Here is a 24,831-nt window from a genome sequence, read left to right as displayed (position 1 = left end):
AATAAAAACAACATAATTCCCCTGCTTTCTGTCTCTGTGAGAAACCAACACCAAAACAAGTTGCGTCCATCTTCCGTGGCTAAAAGAACTTTTAGAATTCATGATTGTGCCCAGGGTACTGAAGCAGGAGTGTTGAACACTGGGAAAGGGCCATCAGTCAGTGAGCAAACTTCCCTGGGCAGAGGTGCAGGGAGGATCTAGAAGGCTGAATTTTTGTTGTTGATTTTCCTTGTTTGCTGCCAACTCCAAGTTACAAATTGGATAAAAATTTCTTAACCTTTGTCTAATTTATACGTAAATAAAGTCACAAATTTGACTTAATTATTTCCCTCATTTTTCCACCTTGTTTTTTTGGGGGATTGTGTTGTTTGGTTATTTTACTCTGGTTAAGTCTTGACTTTCTGGAATATTCTGCAGCTTTACCCAGGAAATTACAGCTGGTGACAACAGCCACCCAGTCTGCCTGATAACATACCAAATTATAGCATTATAATCAAAGACTGTTGCTTAGAGCTGAAAACCTTGAAGACCTTGAATCAAAAATTATGTTTCCATTTGAAAAATAATAATTAGTAGCACAACCTGATTTTCTCTAAATAAGGTAAGAGAAATGAGAAAGAATTAAGTGAAGACAAATATGACTCTGACTACAAATGACATCTAGATACCTCTCTCAATAGAATGGAATCTTTATATTTTTCCCATTCCATGGAGAAGACGACTGTTTCCCTTTGATGAGGACATAGCCTATAGTTTGTTTTTATTTTTGAAACTCCCATTTTCAGAGGAAAACTTTCTCCAAATTAGCCTGGGAACTTCTCTGGAATCTTCCATGGTAGTTGCTATATTAGTTATCTAGGGATACCATAGCAAATCACCACACACTGGATGGCTTAAAACAACAGAAATTTATTCTTTTACAGTTCTGGAGACTAGAAGTCTGAAATCAAGGTGTTGGCAGGGCTGTGCTCCCTCCAGAAGCTCTAGGGAAGAATATTTCCTTGCCTCTCTCCTAGCTTGGGCTGGACTACAATCTTCGGCATTCCTTGACTTATAGACTTCACTCTCTGCCTCTGTTTTCACATGGCGTTTTCCTCTGAGTCTCTGTGTGTTTTCTCTTCTTCTTATAAAGGCACCAGTCATTGAATTTAGGGTGCATCTTCATCCAGTGCACTCTCATATTAACCAATTACATCTGCAAAGACCTTATTTTAAGTAAGGTCGCTTTCTGGAGTCATGGGTAGACAAGAATTTTGGGGGGACACTGTATTCAACTCACAATAGTTGTTGTTCACTGATTTAAGCTAGATATACATGGTGCCAGATGTGAGAATTTCAATCATGTGTCTGGAAGTTTTGTTTAGTCAGTCATCTAGTTTTGACATTTTGAGGATGGAGACTTCTGATTTTTCAGGTTTACTATCAAGATTTGGTATGTAGAACCCAGATCTTCCTTTGATTCACGTGTGGACAGTCTCCAGGCCTTTTCCATGTGTCCAGCACGAATAGATAATGTTTTGGAGCAGTCAAGGCAGAAAAGACTAAGTCCAGAATGCAGGAGGAGTATTTTGAATCCTTCCCTGTTAAGACAGTGCCAAGATGGATCCTGCTAAGCCCCAAAGAAGGATTCAGGCTAAGGACTGTATTTTTATTTTCTGAAAGTCCTTCTTACCTAAGCTTTGGCTTGTAGTTCAGTTGTTAGAATTGAAAGTTAGCATATGACTTACACTTTCAAGATCTAGTGGAAGTGGGATGATAACTCTGCTTTTCACACTAGGAAAGGCCTGTCTTGGGTGCTCCTGAAATATTTTAGTAATATGCTAATTCAGAGCTATTGAGATTGACTAATTAAAAAGAATCTCACTTTGAGTGACTTGTTAGTGCTAGTGCCTAGTACTTTGAATCTGATCCAGTTCAGGGACAACTGATGTATTCTGGGAAAGAAGAAAGGAACAAAGGGCGAACATAGTTGTTGAGCTTCTTTCCAGATTTCACAACTTAATTTCTGGTGTTTAATTAGTTTCTTCTCTTCTCTTCTAAACATCCAGACATCCGGTTAATAGTATATACTGATGATAATAAGGGAAAGTTTATATGAGTAACAAAGCTCCTGAAGGTGTTACTTAGGTGTATGGGTCAGGGGAGGTCCAGAATCGTAGGGAATCTGGAAGATTGTCCTTGATAAGAATATGAGGGAGTCAGAGACATGCCTTCCCGGGAAGTAGCAAATAGATCTAGCAGGCAGCGGACATCAGGACACTTGAAGCATGGAAACCTGATGAATCCCAAGATGGGCATACTGAGATAATTATAGTTTATCCATTTCGTGAAGGCGTTCATTGAGTATTCAATCAGCAGTCTGCCCTAATAACAATTTCTTCACATCTGCCAAATTTATGCAACTATGCTTGGGTTATCCACAGGGAATGGGATAAATGATAAAGATAAATAATTATAACAGCAGTTTGCTTTATTATATTATAACAAGGAGGCATCATTAGTAAGAATTTGTTAATTCCAGTATTATCAATTGCTCAAGCTGACTATTATTATTCTATGGCTTTGAAATGTATTATTCTTTTCTATCTGATGTAAATTTTTTTAAAGAAATAGCATTTTTATTTTTTCTCCCAATCTGATCACTTTCAAATTTATCATGGTTGCTGAATTGTATTTATTAGTCATTCTGTAACTACTAATTTAGTAAATTTATTAGATTAACTAATTTAGTAAATTTAGTAGATTAGTTAAGAAATTGAAACATAAATTAATCAGAGCAGTTTCAATCATCATAATGTCTGCAGTTTCAATCATAATATTTGTACAGTGTGAAAAAGATATCAGGTGACTGCTAGGATTATCAACTTTGAAGAGATTTATTAAATTTGCAATTATTTTACTCACAATGTCAATGTTAAATTAATTTATTTCAAAATCTTAGAAACAGACACATTTATGAAGATATAATTTTTGTTTCTAGGCATTTATGACACATACATACTCCACAAAAGGAAAAGCACTTCAGGCCAATAATTAGTTCAAGCTGTAATATAGCATTTCAACCTAATTTTCATTTATTCATTTACTTGTTTGCTCAATCGATGGTTATTTTTGTGAGAACTTACTGTATGTCACAGACTGTTCTAGACACCAATTATATAGGGGCCAAAACAAGCCCTACTCTAATACTAGAGTTAATATTTTAGTAGTGATGTATCAGGAAGACAGACAGTAAAAAACGACAACAAATACATAACATCTGAGGTGCTGTCAAAATGTATAGTGCCATGAAAAAATGGGAAGCAGGTGGGAGGATGGTTGAAATGGGATAGTGACTTTTCTGTAGCGGCTTGAAGCAGTGAACAAGTGAGCCAGGGGCAGAGGTGAACTTACTGTGTAGCAAATGAAGCTTAAGCTTTGGGACTTTCACTTGCAAGGGTCTCTGTGAGTGACGAGAGCAGCTGGGCACTGTGGACTGTTCTTATGGAGAGGGGAAGCTGGGTTGCCATCACGAAGCATGTTTATGTAAGTGTTTCCGTTAAAAAACCAATGATATCTCCAAAGAAGGTGAACAATTACTCCATAGTAATCCCCAGAGCTCCAAGAATTTGCTGTAATTTCTGATCTCATTCTAAATAAATTCTAACCTAATTTCATATTTGTGGTTTTATTTGTTTTTCTGCCAGAATGTTTTACTGGCAGAAATTATATAAGTTTCTGCCATAATTATATAAGTTTCAGGTCTCAACTAACCTTTATCCACTCCAGCCATGGGAATCATAGGGCGAGTGGCAGATAAAGGTACATAAAGCAAGGAGGAGTGTGTGTGTGTGTCCATGTCACTTGATTCTATTTGATCATATTTTTTGAGGATTTTTGTGTCATCTTGGCGGCTGTTGATTTTCTTTTACCTTGCTGGTTTGATTTTCCTGGTTCTTCATATGTAGAGTAATTTTTGGATTGTATCCTATATATTCAAACATTATGCTACGAGACTCTGGTCTTAAATAAATCCCACTGAGATTGTTGAAATTTTGTTTTAACATGTAATCAGCCTAGTAGTGTTCAGTCTGCAAGTTCCAAATAGCCTTCTGTGGGTCATGGTTTCAATATTAGTTCTGTTGGCCACTTAGTAGTGCCCACTATGGGATGTGGAAAGTGGGTCTGTCCTGCAGTTGAGTTCTCAGTCTTTGGCAATTAGTGTCAGACCCATGAGTTCAGAAGTCATCAACAACTTCATGGTGTTGCTTTCTGGAGCTCTTACCATTCTGTGATCTTTCCAGGACTTATCAGCTTCCTGGGGCTTTAGTTAACCCTGCTCTTCTGCACCCTTCCTGGGACTGCACCTGCATCTTAGGCTAAGCAGGAAGACAGAGATAGAGAGCAAGCAAGAGGATCCCTAAGCAAGAGGATCCCATCTTTTTGGGACCATGCATCTTCTGATTGGAGAAGAAGATTTTTGTTTTCCTTCAGAGTTTTTGATGCTTGTGAACCCTTGCTGCCTTGACTGGGGCTGTGAAGGGATTGCCTTGGGGCTAGTGGAGCAAAACCAGGGATGAGACAAAATCAGTATGTGCAACATTGTGCTGGTGAGTGTCATGTGCTTTCTGCTGGTGTTGCGATATGTGGCTGTATGGGGGCTGCCAGTGTGCACACAGAGAAGTGTGGCTGTGTCCTGATCCTCTGCCATGATTCTCTCTCATGCGGTTTTGATTTGCATTTTTCTAATGTCTAATGGTGTTGAGCATCTTTTAATGTACTTACTGGCTATTTGTATATCTTCTTTGGAAAAATCTCTACTCAAATCCCTTCGCCATTTTTTATTTGAGTTGTCTGGGTTCTTTATATGTTCTGTATACAAGTCCTTTATTAGATATTTGATTTGTAAATATTTTCTCATCTTGTAAGTTGTTTTTTTCTTTTTCTACTTTTTTGATGGTGACTTTTAAATCACAATTTTATTTATTTTTTTGATGAAGTCCAATTTATATATATATATTTTCTTCTGTTGCTTGGGCTTTTGATGTCATATCTAAGAAACAACTGCCTAATTCAAGGTCATAAAGATTTGCCTTTCTGTTCTTAAATAAGAGTTTTATATTTAGGTGTTATATTTTAAATGAAGATCCATTTTGAATGATTTTGTATATGGTGTGAGATATTCATATTTTTGCATGTAGATATCCAGTTGTCCTTGCATTCGTTGTTGAAAAGACTATTCTTTCTGTTATTGAATTGTCTTGGCACTTTTGTAAAACTTTAATTGACCATAAATGAGAGGGTTTTTTTCTGGGCTCTCCATTCTATTCTGTTGATCTACAGGTCTATTATTATGCCAGTACTACACTGTCTTGATTACTGTAGCGTTGTAGGAAGTTTTGAAGTTGAGAAATGTGTCTTTCAGCTTTATTCTTCCCTTTCAAAATTGTTTTGGCAGAAATGTGTTTTTACTTTAGGATAATACATATTTAAGAAATGAAGTCTAAAGATGTGGCAAGCCTAGATATTTGTGATTCTTATGTAGGCTGTACATTTTTTCTTTTTATCCTGTGCTTTCCAACCAAACAAATCTATCCAAATGCTATTCATACTGTTAAAAATGTGCTTTGCCAGCCCCATGAGCCATAGCAATTTTGGGCTTACCTACTTTACTCTTATTTGCTAATCTTCATTCTTAAATCTGCCCAACACGTTACCTTTGGATTTACTGCCTATTCTGGTCTGTCCCAGGTTAACTTTTGAGCTTAAGTTTGGTTTTCTGTGTACATATTTGCAAATTGAACTTGTCAACACACTCAAACACTATATCTTTCTGCGTGCTTTGTATATACTACTGCAGGAATAGGATCATGCTCTACCTTGGTACTCTGCTGTGCCATCATAGGGACCCTCTGGACAAAGTTCTAAGCTACATATTGGTGTTCCTTCTTGTGGCTTGGTGCCTAAGTCCATCCCTAGCACTAACTGGATGTTTAATTCTTTCTAACCAGTGGGAAACAACTTTGATATCGATTAAAGCAGCACAAACTCTGTATGTGTGTATGCAGAGATACTATATCTAGTGTTTCTTTTTGGATTAAATGAATAGGTTAATTTAATGTAATAGGTTTATACTAAACCGTTAAACCCATTACATGAAGCAGTTAATAACCTTTTTAATTCTCTGGATTTTTATTTTGACTTCGATTTTGAGATGGACAATACTCATATTTTAACCCATTTTCAGTGAAATAGTTCAAAAATGATGGAAAACAGGTGTGTCAACTCACTTGGAAGCATATGTTTAGAATCAGGCTAAATGATCGCTCCATAACCTGAAGACCAAAAGGCAACCGGTCTCACTTTACTGATGTAACATATTCACTGCAGGCAATCTAACCACCAGAGATCTTGCTCATGTGTATAGAGCTGCAGGAACTGGAGTTACAGCTTTGTAGATAAGAGTCTGTGGGACTTGGAGAGATTTAATCAACATTCAGCCGGTAAACATACTCTGTGCCAAATCCAGGATATATTAAGTTTAGGTTGATTTCCCAAGAAATAAGAGGTTTAGCACTTGTACCAGGATGTTTCGATGCTTCTTTTTCAACCTTGAATCCCAATTGCTTCTTGTTTACAAAGGTCAATGGCATTGTTTTTGGCAATGGAAATGGAAAATTCTCCGAGTCCCTAGGAGGTCAGCCCAGGCTCTCCCTGAAGGTTGTTTGAGAGCCTGAGATTTGAATCAGTTTCATGAATAACAGTTTTGATTGTGCCAGGTTCTGCGCAATTTTCATCTAGCCACTGCCTCTTCAGTGGGCTTGCCAGGCCAAATATAATTAGTTTTTTTAAATGGACTTACCTGTTTGTCCTTGAATTCTGAAGACTGAACTAAAAATTGGCCCAGGCTGCAGCTGAGTTACCTTGTTTTCAAAATATACGGGGAGAGAGGTGTTACATGTTTTAGTAAGGCTGCCTTTAGAGATTAACATGCCTGGTTCGTTTTTCTTTCCTTTGATCAAGGCCTGTAGCTCTTTGAATGCTTTCTGGAGTGAGCCTCTGCCCAGGCTTTGTGAGCTATTCTTTGGTTCCTGCTCCCTTCATCATTCTTGTACTTTAAAAGAAAAGTGAATTTTTATCCTTTGAATGGAATAATCCACAAAGTCTCTGGAACTCCAGCTCTTTAATTTTTTCTCTGATTCTGATTTGACAGATGGCAATCTGGTTTTTAATCCTTTGCACCTTTCCTGGCCATTTTAGAAATACTGAAATGATTGCAAACACAGGGGAAGCCTCCTCAGGAAAAGTGACCCAGCAGCCCTCTGCTGAGAGAAAAGGCTCTCAGATCTCACTCCCCCTACTTTCGTTGTGACCAGGGCCACTCACATTATTTGTCCACAGGAAATGCCCTGGCTTGCTGGGAGCTCTCATGGGCATGACAATCGATGTTGCTTACACTAATACATCACACTCAGTAAGGGATTTCAACAGTAAATCTTTTTTCTCTGGAGATTTGGTTAACAACGTTTATACAATATCCACAGCATGCAAAGCGTGGTACTAGACATGAGAAAAGAAGTCAGAGAATCACGAGGAATGGTTTTTGCTCTTAAGAGCATCATAGTTGAGAGATAGTGTATTAGTCTCGGTTTTTTAGGGAACAGAACCAATAGAAGAATATGTATATATAGAAGAATGTGAAAAGGGGAGAGGGAGAAAGAGATTGAGAATGAAAGAGGGAGAGGGAGAGGGAGAAGGGAAGAGAGAGAGAGAGAGAAAAGAATTGGCTCACATGATTATGGAGGCTGAGAAGTCCTAACCTGGAGACCCAGGAGAACCAGTGATGTAAGTTCCAAAGGCAGAAGACTGATGTCTCAGCTCAAGCATTCAGTATGGAGAAGTTTCCTCTTACTCAGCTTTTTTGTTCTATTCAGGCCTTTAACTGATTGTATGAGGACCACTCACATTAGAGATTACAATATGCTTTACTCAGTCTACCCATTCAAATATTAATTTTATCCCAAAACACCCTCTTGATGAATTTAGAATACAGTAGGTAAAGCAGGGTAGATACAGTACCCCTGGTATCAAATGCAATAGAAAAATAAGGATGGAGAAGAGTATAGGTCATGAACAGTGGTATTCTCAATGATATGGCCAGAAGTAAGGAAGACACAGCTCTGAAGGTCGTGGAAAATGGGCAGAAAAGAAACAAGCATTGTATAGAGGGCAGTAAAAGCAAGCAATTTCCTTAAATATGTTGAGTTTGGAAACAACTCAACATATTTAAATGACACGTTGTTGTTATTAATGATAAAGGCTTCGAAGTGATTTGAGCTTAGATTTAAACGGATATCCACAGTAGTGGGACTTATATCACACTACAAAGAATGCAGATTATTATTCATATCCTTGGAATGCCGATTGGAAAGAAGCCTTGGAGGTCTTCTAGGCCGATCTGTCATTGACGTGGGACCCCATTTAAGTATCTGGATGGTCCAAGGACTCTAGAGGAAGGAAGCTCACAATTTTCATTTTAGAGCATTTTGTTGTTGTTAAGACTTCATTCCTGACTTAAGAAGCTTATATTTACAACAGAAAAGTTCCTTGTTGAGTAACCTGCACTGAACTAGGAAGATGGATTCTAGGGGCCCATCTTTGGGAGAAATACCCAGCAGAGCACCCTTCACAGGGGAAATAAAACTGAAGAATGTGTCTGTCCATCAAAGGGTAATGTCTCCTTCAAACCAAAAATTTTTCTCCTTGTCATAGAGTTTAATCAAGCAAGAATCTTCTTTGGGATGCTGACCAATTCCCTTTCATCTTCAACCTATTAAACTTGTCGGACTCTATTTCTCAATGGTCACCGTTAGTCTCCTTTCCTAAAGGTGGCTTATGGTTACAAGAATCATGTAGTCTACGTTTTTATCTGATGGTTCTAATTTTAAATGCCCAATTCTGCAGTTCTACACTCTTTCTCTTCATGTGATATATGTGTAATACTAACCCTATCTTAAAGAATACAAACTCATTTTATATGCCTGTTTGAAATGCAGTCTTGCTTTGAAAAATGAATATTGTGTTAGCTAGTGTCATATCTGAAATCTCTCACTCGCAAAGTTTGGAATTGTTCAGAGGAAACTGCTCTAAAAATACAACTACACCATTTTATTTTTCGGATGTTTCCAGAGTTGCTGAGTAGTTTAGCTCTAATCAATGTTAGTAATGAATTTAAAATTGGGTAAAAAAAAGTCAAGTGAAAAATGACAGACAGTAAAAATAGGATTCTGAAGTACCACTTATTACTATTATGTAGCAGTATTTTGCTGGTTTATATGGAAGAAAATATGACTCTTTCACAGCATATATCAGAACACCAGTGCAATTTTTGGATTTTACTAGAAAATCGCTTCAAAATGTTTCCTAGCAAGTAGCAATGTACTTTATGACAAACTGACTAGTACCAAGTAGTGATGGTTATATCGCACAACTCTAGGGCTTACTAAATTATGATCTCCTAAAGGCAGGGATCATGTTATACTTCGTTTTTCTTGTGGAACCCAGAAGACCATGATTTTAGGAATTTCCCCAAAAGTATTTGTTGAGTCGTATATTTGTCTTAAAAGCCAAGATACCCCTCCCCTTAAAAGGTACCATGAAGCAGAAGGTAAGGCTTGAGGCCAGCATTGTGTCTTCTCCGACATGGAAGGTGTAGCTCGGTGGGGCCTGGTCAACCAAAGCATTGTAAGAACTTTTTTGTTTGAGCGAGAGAACTTAACTCTTGCATTTCTTTCTGTGGAGCAGTGAAATGTGTTGCTGAGCCTCTAGACCTCAAGGAGGAGGAGGGACCTGGGTGGGATGACAGGATACTTATAGCTCTGTGTGTGTGTGTGTGTGTGTGTGTGTGTGTGTGTGTAAAGTGTTAAAACTAATGGAAATCACCGACTCTTATCTGGAGAATGGGAGCTTCCTAAATACTAGTGCTATCTTGTGACTTCTTAGTGTTCTGGGTGTTAGAAAACATTTTTTCCTTTACCCTAAGGTGCTTCAGCTGACGCCTGTTATATTGTCAACCTGCTTCATACTCTCTAATATATTGCCATTGCACTTGCAAAAAAATTCAAATGCTTTCTTGTGTCTCGAAAGGTCCCAGAGATCAGCTTCTGATTTGCTCACCAATCTCATCTCATGCTCTCTACTCCTTTACTCACTGCCACTATTTCTTCTGCCTCAAATACTGTTACTCTAAATTTCTTCATTGGCTAGCCTCTTACCAATATCCTTGCCTCAAATCAAATGTGACTTTCTCAGAAAGGCATTTTCTGAAAATTCTAATAAATTGCCACTTCTCACCTCTACCTGTTCCAGCTCGTTCCTGTTATAATTCCGAATAGGAGCTGCCTCAGACTCCAGATCTGGAAAATCATTACCTAAAGACACTGATTTTGACTTTCAATCCAGGGAGCTCAGTGAACTCTAAAGGATTTTGCCAATGTCACCAACTTACCTTATTTGACCAAGATGGAAAAGAGTGTGGATGACAGAGGCAACCCATCACCACCCTGGATAAAACCTGGTCACTTTCTATTCCATTTTATTCTTTTATTGTCTTTGTGGCAATTATACCTATAGAAAATTTGCAATTATTTATTTGCTTACTGATTTATTATGGATCTGCCCTGAACACATATCAGTAAGAGCAGAGATCTGGTCTGCTGTATTCACTGTTGAATTTTCAGGGGAGCACTCCAGTTTTTGTGCAATATAGTTGAATGATGAAGTGGCCTCATGAAAGGATTATGTCTGTGAGGTTTAATTTAGGTGACATGTGTACATTGCTGAGACGAGGCAATAAGGCAACAACTAGGCAAATGTTCCATCTATCTCCGGCTTTCCTTAATGGGGAGGGTCATGACTGCTTTGCAAGTGCTGCTCGAGCACTGTTTAAATTTAGATATCATAAAGCTGGGTATACTTACTTACCTATTTATTTAAACCCAAGATAATCTATAACTTAGACTCTTCTTACTTTTTCTTTATTTTGGCAAGTACCTATTTTTGTGATGATTCTTTAACCATATTTTGTAACTTAGAGATTTCACTAAGTTTGTGTAGCTTTCCTCCTTAATCTTTAATCAGCATTTGTTAATGAGGATGTTATTAAACTGTAAAATTAGGTTGACAAGAATGACTTTTAATCAGCCTCTCATATTTCCTTGTATTTCTTATACTTTATAGTGTTATTCGGATAAGAATAGATGTACAAATACTTGGATATCCTTGCAAAATGAGATTATGACTTATCTGCTATATTAAAAAGAACTGTATGATCGTATTTACTAGCTCTATTTGCACAAATTAAGCCTGCCTCATGTTTTTCCAACAACGGGGTATGATAATTAGCTCTGCACAGCTTCTGAGCTTGCACAAAATAAACTTATTGCCCAATGACTCCTTCCTGTTCTAATTCAGAAAGGAAGCTGCCTCAGACTCCAGATCTAGAAAATTATTACCTAAAAAGCCTGATTTTGACTTTCCATCTGGGAAGTTCAGTGAATGCCAAAGCTTTTTGCTAATGTCACCAATTTACCTTATCTGGCCAGGGTGGAAAAGAGTGTGGATGATGTAGGTAACATCATCACCCTAGATAAAACCTGAAAAGTCACACTACTTAATTTGAGAGAGTCAAGATTCCTCTAGCTGTACACAATGAGCAAGAAGCATCATTGCTACCCTGTCCCCACCTCCTTTTTTTTGGTGTGTGTTTTTTTGCTTATAGATTTCTTGGAAAGATTTCTTTGTAGGCTCCTAACTCTCACATTTTTGTGCTCTAGCCATTGCTACGAGTTGGAGCTTTGTTCTCCCTACCGCTTGGGAACTGGCATGTCTCTGCTTCCACAAAGAGGCTCACGGTCTCCCCTTTTAGCTATTGCATGCTTGAAACTTAGACTCCAATCCAGGCTCGTTGACCTCCTAAGAGAGGGAGTAAATCCTCTACCTCTACCCTATAGGGATATGGCAACAGTTCAAAAGTCCTAACGTGGTGTCAGATTGAAAGATGAAATCTACAATTCATTATCGTGTGGAGTGGTAGATCGTCTGAAACCCACATATAGGCATTGCTCATCTAAGTCCAGTTTTGATCATGCAAATTGGCTATAACAAAATTGAATAATTTGCAGTCTGAAGACTGGTATAATAGTACCCCCTTATTAACAGTTTCACTTTCTGTGGTTTCATTTACCTGTCTCAACTGTGGTTTGAAAATATTAAATGGTAATTCCAGAAATAAACAATTCATGTTATAAATTGTGTGCCATTCTGAGTAGCATGGTGAAATCTTGAGTTATCCCTTTCCTTCCTGCCTGGATAGTGAATTATTTCTTTGTACCGCATATCCGTACTATACATGCTGCTCACCCATTAGTCACTTAGTACCCTTCTCAGTTATCAGATAGACTGTTGGGGTATCTTAGTGCTGTGTTCAAGTAACCCTTGTTTTACTTAATAATGGCTCCAAAGCATAAGAGTGGTGATGCTGGCAATTATCCTTAGGCTAGGGCCTGGTGCATAGTAGTCAGTCTATAAATGATCCTTGTCTCGCTGGCCTTAGGGAGAAGCCATAAAGTGCTTCCTTTAAGAGAAAAGTTATCATGTGTAGGAGAAAACATAGTCATATGGTTTCAGACATCCACCTGGGGTCTTGGAACGTATCCAAGATAAGAAGGGACTACCGTGCAGGTTATAACTTGAACATGCTTGGAAATTAGCATCATTCCTCGGGGAGGGTCTCTCCCTTGGAGTGGGTCTGCACTTTGCTTTTCACGACACTGAGGGATGAGAAAGTGGAAGAAACTTGTGCTGATGCGTGGCTTGGGGATTGGAAAGGAGGGACTCCAGAAAGGTAGGCCACAGCTAGATGTACTCAAAGGCAGCAGCGTTTGCTCAGAGGTATTTTGATTCTATGAAAACACTTCTGCCAGACAAGTGAAGCTAATATCAACAGTTTGAAAACCTCTATTCCCCAGTCCCTTTCTGACAGTCATTTAAAAACAGAATGCATTACGTCCCTATTGTGTGCCCAGCTCCAATGACATAGTTAATTATATTCAAACACAATTTTTGATAGTAAGTTATTTTAAAATCTGAGTTTATTTAGGAAGAAGAGGTTGTTTTAGGGCCGCAGTTCTCTCATTACAGCAGAATAAACCGTGTTTCCAATTCTGAAGCTCCCCAAATAAAATGCTATGTTTCCTCTTATTTTACTTTCTCTGCTTTTAATGTATGTGCTTGATAGCATTAACTCGGCACTCACCATGATCTGAAACTCTGAAAAGATCTGGAGGGGAGATAAAGCAGGTCCAGTTTCTGTTTTAATAGAGCCCACAGTGTATTCAGACTGTTAATGATAAACAAATAATGAATTACACCATGATGTGATAAGTCAGGAGGTCTGCCTAAAGCCCTTCAGAGGGTAAGCTATGTGCTACAGAGCCAGGAAAGCACTTAAATGAGATAATAATATCTAACTTATAGGTTTGTTTTGGGAATTGAATGAGATATTTTATCTAGAACACTCAGCACATGATAATCCTTCATACCTATTAATTATTACAGTGATGACAGATTAACTTTGTTTCTTATTACTCTTGGACTAGAGAAATTTTATTTAAAACTATCTTAACCCACCTAGAATATTGAACTACTTTTAATTTCTTTTTTTCTTTACAGATGCAGTCTTCTTATTTTTTTATGACATTTAGTATTCTATTTTTCTAAAAGGTTGAAGATAGTAAGAGGTGATATTATATAGAGATTAAGAACACAGAGTCTACCATTAGCTATGTGACCTTCAAACATCAGCTTCTTCATTTCTAGAATGAGAGCAGAAGCAATTATTATGTCACAGGGTTTTATGAAGATTAAATTGGAAAATGCTCTTAATATAGTTATTGGCACAGAGTAAGTAAGCCCTCAGTAGATTTTATCTATTGCCCCAATCAGGTAATGTCTATAATTATTGAATAATGTGAACATGACACAGAGTACACATTTCCTAAAGACACAGATATTACCTTCTCGTAATAATGTTCTGTTTCCTTTTTCAGTTCTTTTGAGGATGAGTAAATTATGAAATATTTCTGTACAACTTTCTAGTTTAAGGAGCTTTTTGTTTTATGGCTCCCTGGATGTGTTCCATGATTTGGAGGGCCCATGGCTTTTTCCATTACTTCTGCCACAGAAGTCTCACCTGGCACTCAGCCTGCTTTAAATGCACTAGGTGGGTCCTGACCCTGTAGCTCATTTGGGTCTGTCATAAAATCAACACTCCCTCTGTGACAAGCAATCTGCCTCAGAGGAGACTAAGCCAACAGAAACACATGCTGCCTGCCAGTATGGGGCTTGACCTGGCATCTGCACGGAAGAAAATTTCTCTGTTTGCACCAGATTTTAGTGGCAGTATGTTGGGTCATGGTATGCCGAGTTAATGCTTGGGACCTGAGCTGGAAGTCTGTGCCACACCTGTCAGCCTCCCCAAGTGGCTGATGGCATTGATCAGGCAGAAGGAACTGGCTAGTCTTATTCTTTGTATATGAGTTGGCATTCTACAAGAGAGAAGTGACACTTATAGAAGTAAACAGCCAGAAGTCCAGAAAGTAAAGGATCAATCCCAGTTGATATATTGAAAACTATCAATCTCTGAAAACTTTTTTGTTGTTTCAGATTGGTCTAGCCAAGTTTGCAAAATGCCTTAAAACTTCCAATTTATCTTCCACCTGTCGATTAGCCTTTGCCTGATTGCGTTTATTATTACTAGTGCCACCACCATGATCTGTTTACAAGGACTTAGAGGTACAGTGTTATTAGCTCTAAGTGCCCACAGGGATGAATTTCTAACCTGGAAAAATGTGATGAGGTGGGGCGTCTGGTAGGATGGTGGTACATGTTTAAGCACCATTTTTTTTTTTTTTTCGGCACAAGCTCTATGACGTTAATTTGTCAATATGAAGATTCTGAATCAGTAATTTTGGCTGAATTGACTTGTCAGATCATTCAAAAAAAAATCAATTGCTGGTCATTTTTCCATTATTTTCTTGGTTTTCTGAATTAGCCAAATCATTTGGCTGCATTATTACAAAAAGGGCACGGAGGCAGTGCTTATGGCAGTCAGGCAGAGAAAAGAAAGAGCAGAGTCCAAGCCTCATTTTCTCCATTAGAAAAATATAAGTTTTAATGACACCTTCAAATGTTTTAATAAGATAACTTTATAAGGAAACTTTTGAGGAAATATGTGAATGTGCTTTTATGTAAAGGTGAGACATTTCCAAAATGGAACTCACGTTGGAGAGGAGAGTTTGATGGGGGTCATAGATTTGAAATCGTCCAGCGGGAAAGTGGAGTTGAAGCAGTAGGAGTGGAGGAGGTCCTGGAAGAGAGAGGTGTGCGTGCATGTGCATGCGTGTGTGCGTATGTGTGCCTGTGTGCCTGTGTGTGCCGGTGTGTGTGTGCATGTGCATGTGTGCATGTGTGTGTGACTGTGCACACGTGTGTGCCTGCGTGTCTGTGCATGTGTCTGTGCATGTGCGCATGACCGCACACATGCGTGTGTGCATGTGCGTGCATGTGCATACATGTGTGCGCGTGTGCACGTGCGTGCATGTGCATGTACATGTGTGTGCATGTCTGTGCACATGCGTGTGCATGTGTGTATGTGTGTGCGCGTGCATATGTGCACGTGCGCGTGCATGTGGGTGTTGAGAGAGAGAGGGAGAGAGAGAGGAGAGCGGGAGAAATGGAAGGAAGGACAGGGAAGGTGGGGGAGGGAGAGGAGAGGAAAAGAATGGAGAGAAGCAGTCAAATAAGATGAAAGATATACAGTTTAGAAAAGGTTAAATGAGAAAACGACACTTCACATCTTGTGGGATGAGACTCAGCTGCTGGTTACTCTGATTTTTAGGACCTCATTTCCATCCCCATCTCCATCCCCATCTCCTAAGGCAAGCTTTGCCTTTCTACAGTTGCCATTTTTGGAGCTTTCTTATTCCCCATCCCCATGAATGTGATTAAAAAAAGTTTAGACTGAATATGTAAATTGTTGTTCTGAAAGGAAGCCTAGACATGTAAGAATACTGAACCAAGACTACTAACATATTTATTTTCTTATGGTAATTTTGCTACTTTCAGGATTGATAGCAGTAGGTATGTGCAGTAATGGTGTAAGGCTTCTTTTCAGCTGGCATTCATTCTTCTTTGTTGGTGCCAATGGTACGATTGTTAAAATGTTATAAATGTCATTTCTGCCTATATTTAGCCCAATGACCTCTCATTTTTCTCCCTGCCTCCCCAATACAAACAAACTACCTTTTCCTAGTTTTTCCATTGCCTCTTTCTAATAATACCAGGGCCCACCACATAGGGTGACAGGAATGTATGTCCAAGGTGTCTTCATGCTCTAAAATAAGTTCTTAAAAGTTCAAGTTTATTGTTTCATGGAAAGAGTACAAACTGTGCCATGGGAAAATAAACAATTTTTCCCCTTTTCAAAAATAAACCTCCAAGTTGGAAGATAATCAAAGCCCTGCCTATGAGCTAATGTTGAAAATTCGTAAGACAACATCTATTTTGCAATTAGGTCTACAGAACTTGTCAGAATTAAAAAGGACTATGACAGCTGACTTCCTATTTGGAAAACAGAGGAGATAAGCATTTACCAACATTTCTTGTCTGTGTGTATTATCTAACTGGAAGGCGTTCAGTAAATTTTGTCTTAGTGTTCTTTGGTATCCTTAGTAACTAATGTGAGGTTTCATAATAATCTTCAGTCTTGTGTGTGAATACCAGATTCATGAAAGTATATTGTGGTCACTTTGTCTTTCCCTCTTTGTTTAAATCTCAAAAGGTACCTTGGTAGGCTAAATAATGGCCTCTAAAGACATATAGGTACTGATTTCTGGAATCTGTGAGTGTTCTCTTATATGGCAAAAGAGACTTTATAGATATGATTAAGCTAAGGATCTTGAGATGGAGAAATTATCTTGGATTATTGATGTGGGTCCTAAATATAATACATGTGTCGTGTGTGTGTGTGTGTGGAGAGAGAGAGAGAGAGAGAGAGAGAGAGAGAGAGAGAGAGAGAGAGAGAGAGAGGACTACAGAAGAGGAGGAGGAGATGTGATGATGGAAGCAAGAGACTGGAGTGACTCAGGGAAGGGTACAGGAGCCGAGGAATGCAGGAGGCCTCTAGAAGCTAGGAAAGGCAAGAAAAGAGATTATCTTGAGAGTCTGCGGAAGGAACTAGCCCTGACTGATGTTAGGCTTCTGACCTTTAGGACTGCGTGTTATTTCATGCCACCGCATTTGTGGTAATTTCTGGCAGTAGTCTTGAGAAACTAAGATAGGCACCTTTTTTTCTCCTCCTAAAACCAGCTCTGTTACCAGGGACCAAGAGGTTTGTTTGTGGAAGTTAAGGGCACATGAGTAGGGCCATTTCCCTGGAGCGTGGCACTTCTCTAGGGAGAGGGTTGGTGTCTGTCATTAATTTTGGAAAGTTCTTGGTCATTATTCAAATATTTCTTCTGTCCTATTTGCTCTTCCCCTGGTATTCCAATTACATGTGCATTATTTATTTTTTGATATTGTACCATACATAGCTCTTAGATGTTTTAGATGTTTGTTCTTTCCCCCCCCATTTAATTAATTAACTAATTAATTAATTTAGTATTTCAGTTTGGGAAGCCTCAATTTACCTATCTTAAATTCACCGATTCTTTCCTCAGTGTGCTGAGTCTGGTGACGAGTCCATCAGAAGCATTGTTCATTTGTCTTCCAGCATTTCCTTCTGGCACTTTCTTAGAGTTCCATGTCTCTGCTGACATTACCTCAGGCCTTTCCATTAGAGCCTTTAACATGTTAATCCTAGTTATTTTGAAATCCTTATTCGTTAATTCCATGTCCTGCTCCATCTCGGTTCTGGTTATTGCTTTGTCTCTTCAGAGTGTGCCCTTTCTCGTCTTATGGCATTCTTTGTAACTTTTTGTTGAAAGCTGGGCATGTTGTATGGGTAATAGTTACTGAGGTAAATAGGTCTTTAGAGTGAGGATTTGTGTTAATCTGGATAGGAGTTAGGCTGTGTTTAATATATTTGTTGTATTTATAGCTAGCCATTCAATTTCATCTTTACTTTTATCTCTTCTCATGCCCTTGGGGCTTCTCTCTGTCTTGCTTCTGAGAAAGGGTCCCTGGGTCCCTGTACTCCAGCCTTTCAGCTTTCTCCACTGTCACTGTAAGGGAGGCTTTGTGCTGTGGTGGGAGTCTGTGGCAGAGAGGGATCATTCTGTAAACTTCTGATTAAGTCTCGGTCTGTTAGTGACCACATCTTGAGGGTGTGGTTTTCACGGTTATTTTTGTCCCTCCCTCCTGGTCACAGCATCCTCCCCCTCTTCCCTGCCCTCTCCTCTTTTTCCTGTCTGCCGCATTTCAAACCCATTTCCTTGAAGCACTATCACCCTTTCACTATGGAGTTTTTCTCCTTCTTTAGGTGACATAGAAAGATAAGGTAGGGGGGAATTTTCTTCTGCCAAGAGGACTACAGTTTCAGTATTGCCATCTGGTGAAGTGTTTTCCCCTAGAGAGTAGACTTTTGCTATGGAGAAGGTTCTGGAATGGTTTTTACATTGGGCGTTTTTCCTTTTCCCTGCCTGGGCCTGGAAGAAACTACTCTGATTTTCACCAGCAGAATTTGGTGGGTTTCCTGGAGGGTAAGCCCTTGAAAGTGGGGCACGGCTCCCTTATTTTTGTGTCTCCTGTGAATTCTCCATTCTCATGCTAGGCCCTGCTCAGCCTCCAGCAATTGGTCAAAATTACTAGTCAAGTAAATGATCCTACCACTCATGGCATCCAGAAGGTTCTGCTCGAGGTGAGCAAATCTCAGATGCTACATCTCACTGGATGTATCTGTTTCTCCAGATTTTGGAGTGGCGGTTTACCCTGTGGTATTAGTTTTATGAGAGGTCCAAGAAGAGTTGTCGATTTTCAGTTTTTTCACTTTATCCTCAGTTTTATTGAGATTTAATTGACATATATAATTTTAAGGTACAGTGTGTTGATTCGATATATTTGTATATTGCAAAATGATTACTACCATAGCATTAGCTAATACCTCCCTCCCATCATATAATTACCATTTCTTTTTTTGTGGGGAGAACATTATCCACTTTTTATTGTTGTAAGGACTGGAGCGATGACATGCAACTTATTACATGTCAGAGTGGAAGTAAATGTAGCCCAGAGGCTACTTCAAAAGGCAAAGGTAGTGCCTCCTCCTTTGGGAGGAGGTGACTCTTTTAGCATCCCCAAATTTACACACTTGCCTTTTCAGATTACCTACCAGATGGGGCTATGTGCAAAGGTATTTAACGAGCTGATGAAGGTGGGATATGGCCAAAGGGGAAAAGGGAGCCTGGGGGTGGGGTGCAGAGAGAGAAGGATCCATAAAGAGATTGTGTTAGGAACTCAAGGGGTTCATTTTGCCTGCATGTATCAAAGCCAAAAGAGATATGGACAGGAGTTTGCAGCAAAGACAGTAGAGATTTATTTAAAGAGATGGCGCCAATCCCAGAGACACAGGGGACTGGCACTCAAAGATCTGGCTCCCCAATGGCCTCTAGGGGATAAGATATTGGGGAAAACTCATTAGTCATGGTGGCTAAGGGAGTTGGGGTCTTGGACTCTACTGATTGGTCAGACTATAGAGTAGGAGACAGGAGTTCATTACATCAGGTCCTGATGTCAGTCATGCTGTTGTACTATCTGGTTTCTTATTGGTAGGGTTGTTCTGCCTTCATGAGTGTGGAGATGCTAGATGTTATCTTTAGTTTGACCCAAATTCTATTTCTGAGGCCAATAGCCTTGAGTCTTTGGTGCTGACCAAAAGGCTTAATGATTAAGGGAGTGGTCATGCTGTATGCAGAAGGATAAGGAAAGAAAAGAAGCAACTGAGCCAAAGCTCAGTTTGAATCAACGAGAAAGAGAAGAGATAAAGTTGTTTTAAAGAATAAAAGATTTGCATGATTACAATTTTCTGCAAAGGAGAACTAGACGCTATGGCCAGCATGGGGAAAGAAAGTCAGCAAAGGTTCCTAGCTTTTCTCAATTCAAGGAATGAGAAAATGTGGTAGGGAATGAGGAAAAGGAAACGTGAGTTGGGGTAAAGTGGGCAATTACAAAAAGGGGAGTCACCAAAGTTGACAGACATCTCTTACTGTCTTCAAAGCTTTTCAATTTGTCACCATACTGCCCCCTCGTGGGGGAGATGCGTGGGAATTGTGTGGTACAACCTACAAAATAACTAATTTTTTGAATCTATTGAATAAATATTTATGGTGGCAAAAATCTTTCCCTTTGCCCTTATACTAGCGAATAGTTTATTTTCTGTTTTTCTCATATCTTCCCAAGGAATGTGTATTTTAATTATCATTTGTTTTCAAGGTTATAATCTAACAAAAATGTGTAATAATTAAGTTTCTTGGCTCTGAAGCCCTGCATTAGCCGCTAGCTGTTTGATCTTGGACGAGTTATATTCGCTAAGCTTTAGTTCTTTATCTGTAAAATCTGGATAACACTTATCTCATAGATTTTTTGTGAGATTTCAATGAGATAATATATTTAATAAGTGTGGTTAGCCAGGCACTGGACTGGTAAATAATAAATTTAATGAGTTGCTATTATATTATTATAGTTTCTATTGTTAAATCTGATTTTTTTTTCCTGTGAGGAAATCTAGCCATAATCTAAAAATGACAAGACCTTATTTCTGGGTTCCCAAAAATTCAGTTTATATGATTGTATTCTAGCATAGTTATTGGTATTAGTTAATGAAGGGGGATACACGTAGTATGTATACATATGCATATATACATGTGTATATATACACATAAATGCACTTATACGTATAAATACATACATACACAAATATATTTGTGTCTGTATGTATATACATGCACAAACACTTGTATTTGCTTAGAACAAAATTTTAAGGGACACATAAAAAACTATACTAGTTATTATTAGAGAGTTGAGATAGAAAATGGGGAGAATAAAGAAAGTTTTACTTATTATTTCATACTTTTCAGTTTAAAGTTTCATACAATGAATAGTTTACTTTTTATAATAAAATTCACTTTGAGACACACACACAGAGTTTTCATGCCATTGAATCTTTTCCCTTGCTTTAGAGTCATTCAAGGGAAAGTGTTTAGTAAATGGTATCATTTTGCCAAAGAAATAAAACATGCATGTTCTTAATAAACAATCTTTGAACTGTACACATCGGACAAAGCAATAAATGGGGATTAAAATATTTAAGTTAAATGTTTCAACGATTATGACATAACAGGGGTTTTATTTGTGTTAAGATGAGAGGGAAAACTTTCTTTACCTCAAAATGATTTAAGAAAAGTGTACAAAATAAATATGAGAACTGTTTTGGACAATGCTATTGGAGCCTTCAGCAGTAGGAAGTGTTAAGGACCAGAGGTGTTTTTTCATGTTGTCACATTCTGGACTTAAGATCATATCAAGATAAGACTAGAGACTTCATCAGGGCATAGAATACAATTCTGTGTTTTATCAAAAGGGACACAAATCCTTTTGGTTATCTGACAAAATGCTTCATATGCAAATTCAAACCTCTTAGAAAAAATAAAATACTTAGTTAACACCCTCTCTTTTAAAAGGAGAAAAACATATCCTCCGGGGTATTTTAGTGAACACGCATAGCAAATCCAGCCCTTCTCTTTTATCATGCACTCAGGATTGAGGGGTAAGCACCCATAAAGTCTCTGTAAGCCTTTCCCAGGCATTGAGGCTCTTTGCATGCACCACTGGGACTTGACACAATATAAATCTTGAATAACATTCAGCATTTAGCTCACATAGGGGTGGGCTAAATTATATCAAAACAGGTTTTCTGGTGCAATGACAAGGATCTGAATCGTGAAAGATATGTTATTAAGACTGACAATTTACATTCCCTACCACAGAATAAACACAAACCCAAGAGTTCTATGCTAACTTCTCTCTCCAATGTGTAGTTTTAGAACAGATTGACTGAGAGACTAAAGTACTGGGGAGGTTTGAAGCCGTAAATGATTTCTAATTTTAATTGCTCCAGACTGTACTGCTAACTCTGGGTAGCTAACCTATAAATGTGTACAACCGGTCAGAAGGTGGGGGCAGTGAGGGTCAGGGGGAAGAGAGGATGGATGATCCTGTGCAGATCTCTGTCTTCTGGAAATAGCAGATATACACAGACCATATCTATAGAACCCTAGACTCAGATATAGAAGGGCCTTTAAAATCATGTAGGCCAACTTCCCCTTTTTCCAGGTGGGGAAACTGAGGCCCAGACAGGTGACGTGAAGGCAATAACATTTGCTATAAAATAAACTGTGTGGAATTCAAATAGCTTTGCATAGACAAATACCTTCAGCAATCAGTGTGGGCTGGCAGACCACAGTGGGCCCCATAATGACTTCCGAGTACCTACTTTAAAACTCCACACAAAACTATCCCTAGGCCTCATGGCAGTCTTGCAAACTGAGATTTCTTTTCCTGGTTTTATAGATTTTTGAGCTTATGAAGTTTAATAACTTGTATAAGATCACAGTGCTTAGAGGTTGTAGTAGTCAGCTTGGGTGGCTGTAACAAAATATCCCAGGCTGGGAGGCTTACACAACAGAAATTTGTTTTTTCATAGTTTTGGAGGGTGGAAGTCTAAGACCGAGGAGCCAGCAGCATTGGTTTCTGGTGAGGCCTCCACTTGGCTTGCAGATGGCCACCTTCTCACTGTGTCTTCGTATCACATTTCCTCTGTGCGTGTGTGCAGAGAAAGAGACCTCTGGTGTCTTTTTCTCGTTATAAAAGGATGCGGGTCCCAATGGATTAGGGCCTCACCCTTATGTCCTCATTTATCCTTAATTACCTCTTTAAAAGTCTTATCTCCAAATACAGTCATTGGGAATTAGGGCTTCAACATATGAATTGGGGGGGGGGACACAATTCATTCCATAACAGAGACGAAAGACTTGGGGCATGAACCTGAGTCTGCTTGACTTCGAAAGTTATGCTTATTCTATGATGCCTTCTCACTCATTCTTAGTGTATGAAATTAGTGTATAAAATGGCAATTGTAGCAATTGTAATTTTCCTATCATTAATATATTTGTATTATAGTTCAGAACTTTATTGTATCTTTCCCATGGTAGGTAGGAATGGCTGATGATCTAACTAAATGGTACACAATAATATGTTTTGACTGTTAACCGGTATATTTTAGCTCCAGAAAGCTGATTCCTTCTGAGACTGTGAGCACTTGTGTGCTGACCTGTCATGTCAAGTTCAGGGTCCAACTATCTGACAAACAGGTGACACACTTGGCTCATTCTAAGCAACTATAGTCATTTAACATGAACTTGATCCACACAAATATGGATTGCGTTTTTACTCTGTGCTGGGTGCTCTTCTAATGGCTGGGCATATGACAGTGGGAAAGACTGATAAGGCCCTTGCTTTCATGGAGAAGGCAGGGGAAGGTAAGCAAAGAAATAAGAATTTCATAAAAAGAGTGGTGCTTTGACGAAAATAAAGTCATGTGCTAGAGGAGGCCTGGAATGGGGTAGCCTTAGTTTGGTGAGTGGGAAGGCCTCTTTACTATGGTGACATGTAAGCTAAAACTTGAATGATGAGAAAAGGGGTATTAAGGTTCTCCAGAAAAACAGAACCAATAGGATGAATGGATGGGTGGGTGGGTGGATGGATAGACAGACAGATAGACAGACAGATTTATTATGAAGGATTGTCTCACACAACTATGGTAGCTAAGAAGCCCCAAAATCTGCCCCCTGCAAGCTGGAGACCCAGCAAAGCTGCTGGTGTAATTGCAGTACACACCTAAAGTCTTGGCAATCGAGGGAGGCAGTAGTGTGGGTTCTGGTCCGAGCCCGGAGGCCTGAGAACCAGAAGCACTGATGTCAGTGGCAGGAGAAGGGGGATGTGCTCACTCAAGCGAGGGAGCAGATTCACTCTTCGATGCCTTTTTGTTCTCTTCAGGGCCTCAGTGAATCGGAGATGATGCCCACTTGCGTTGGTGAAGGCAGTCTTCTTTACTGAGTGTCCTGATACAAATACTAATATCTTCCGGAAACATCCTCACAGACACACCCAGAAGTAATATTCCAGCAGTTACCTGGGCATCCTTTAATCCAGTCGAGTTGACACATTAAATGAACAATTACAAAAGGGATTAGTTGTGGAAGAATTTGGGCCTTAGATAATCCAAGCAGGGGAACAGGAAAAGCAAAGGCTCAGGTGGGAAAATAGTTGTTTGACGAACAAAAAGAAGGCCAGTGTGGCTAGATGCAGTGAGCGAGAGGACTGTGGCCCAAAATTAATACGTTTACATAATTTAGAAGTAAAAGACTATACAAGTCTTATAGTGACAGCTCCTGATTCCACTCCTCAGGAGCAACTAGTTTTTGCTTTTTACTATTTCTTTTGACATTTACCATGAGATTTTCAAATAACAGGCTTATACCTACTGCTATTGCTTGATTTTTCAATAGTAGACTTTAACCATTGACTTCCTCTTGTGGAAGAAGAGCATGAAGCTCTTTTTGCTCCGTACATACTTTTCCATTCAATTCGCTGGCACTCCAAAAGCCTTTTCAATATGGAAACTTGTCCTTCACACCTACGGAAGCTATCAGTTCTATTATTTGTTTGATAATTTTCTCTTTTCCTTTGTATTTCAGTGACTGCTTTTAGTTAAAGTGTTGAATCTCTTGGTCTGGAACT

This window comes from Pteropus medius, unplaced genomic scaffold (genome assembly GCF_902729225.1).
Source record: "Pteropus medius unplaced genomic scaffold, Ma_sr-lr_union100, whole genome shotgun sequence".
Lineage (NCBI taxonomy): Eukaryota > Metazoa > Chordata > Mammalia > Chiroptera > Pteropodidae > Pteropus > Pteropus medius.
The sequence above is the reverse complement of the archived record's forward strand: the minus strand, read 5'-3'. Positions refer to the sequence as shown.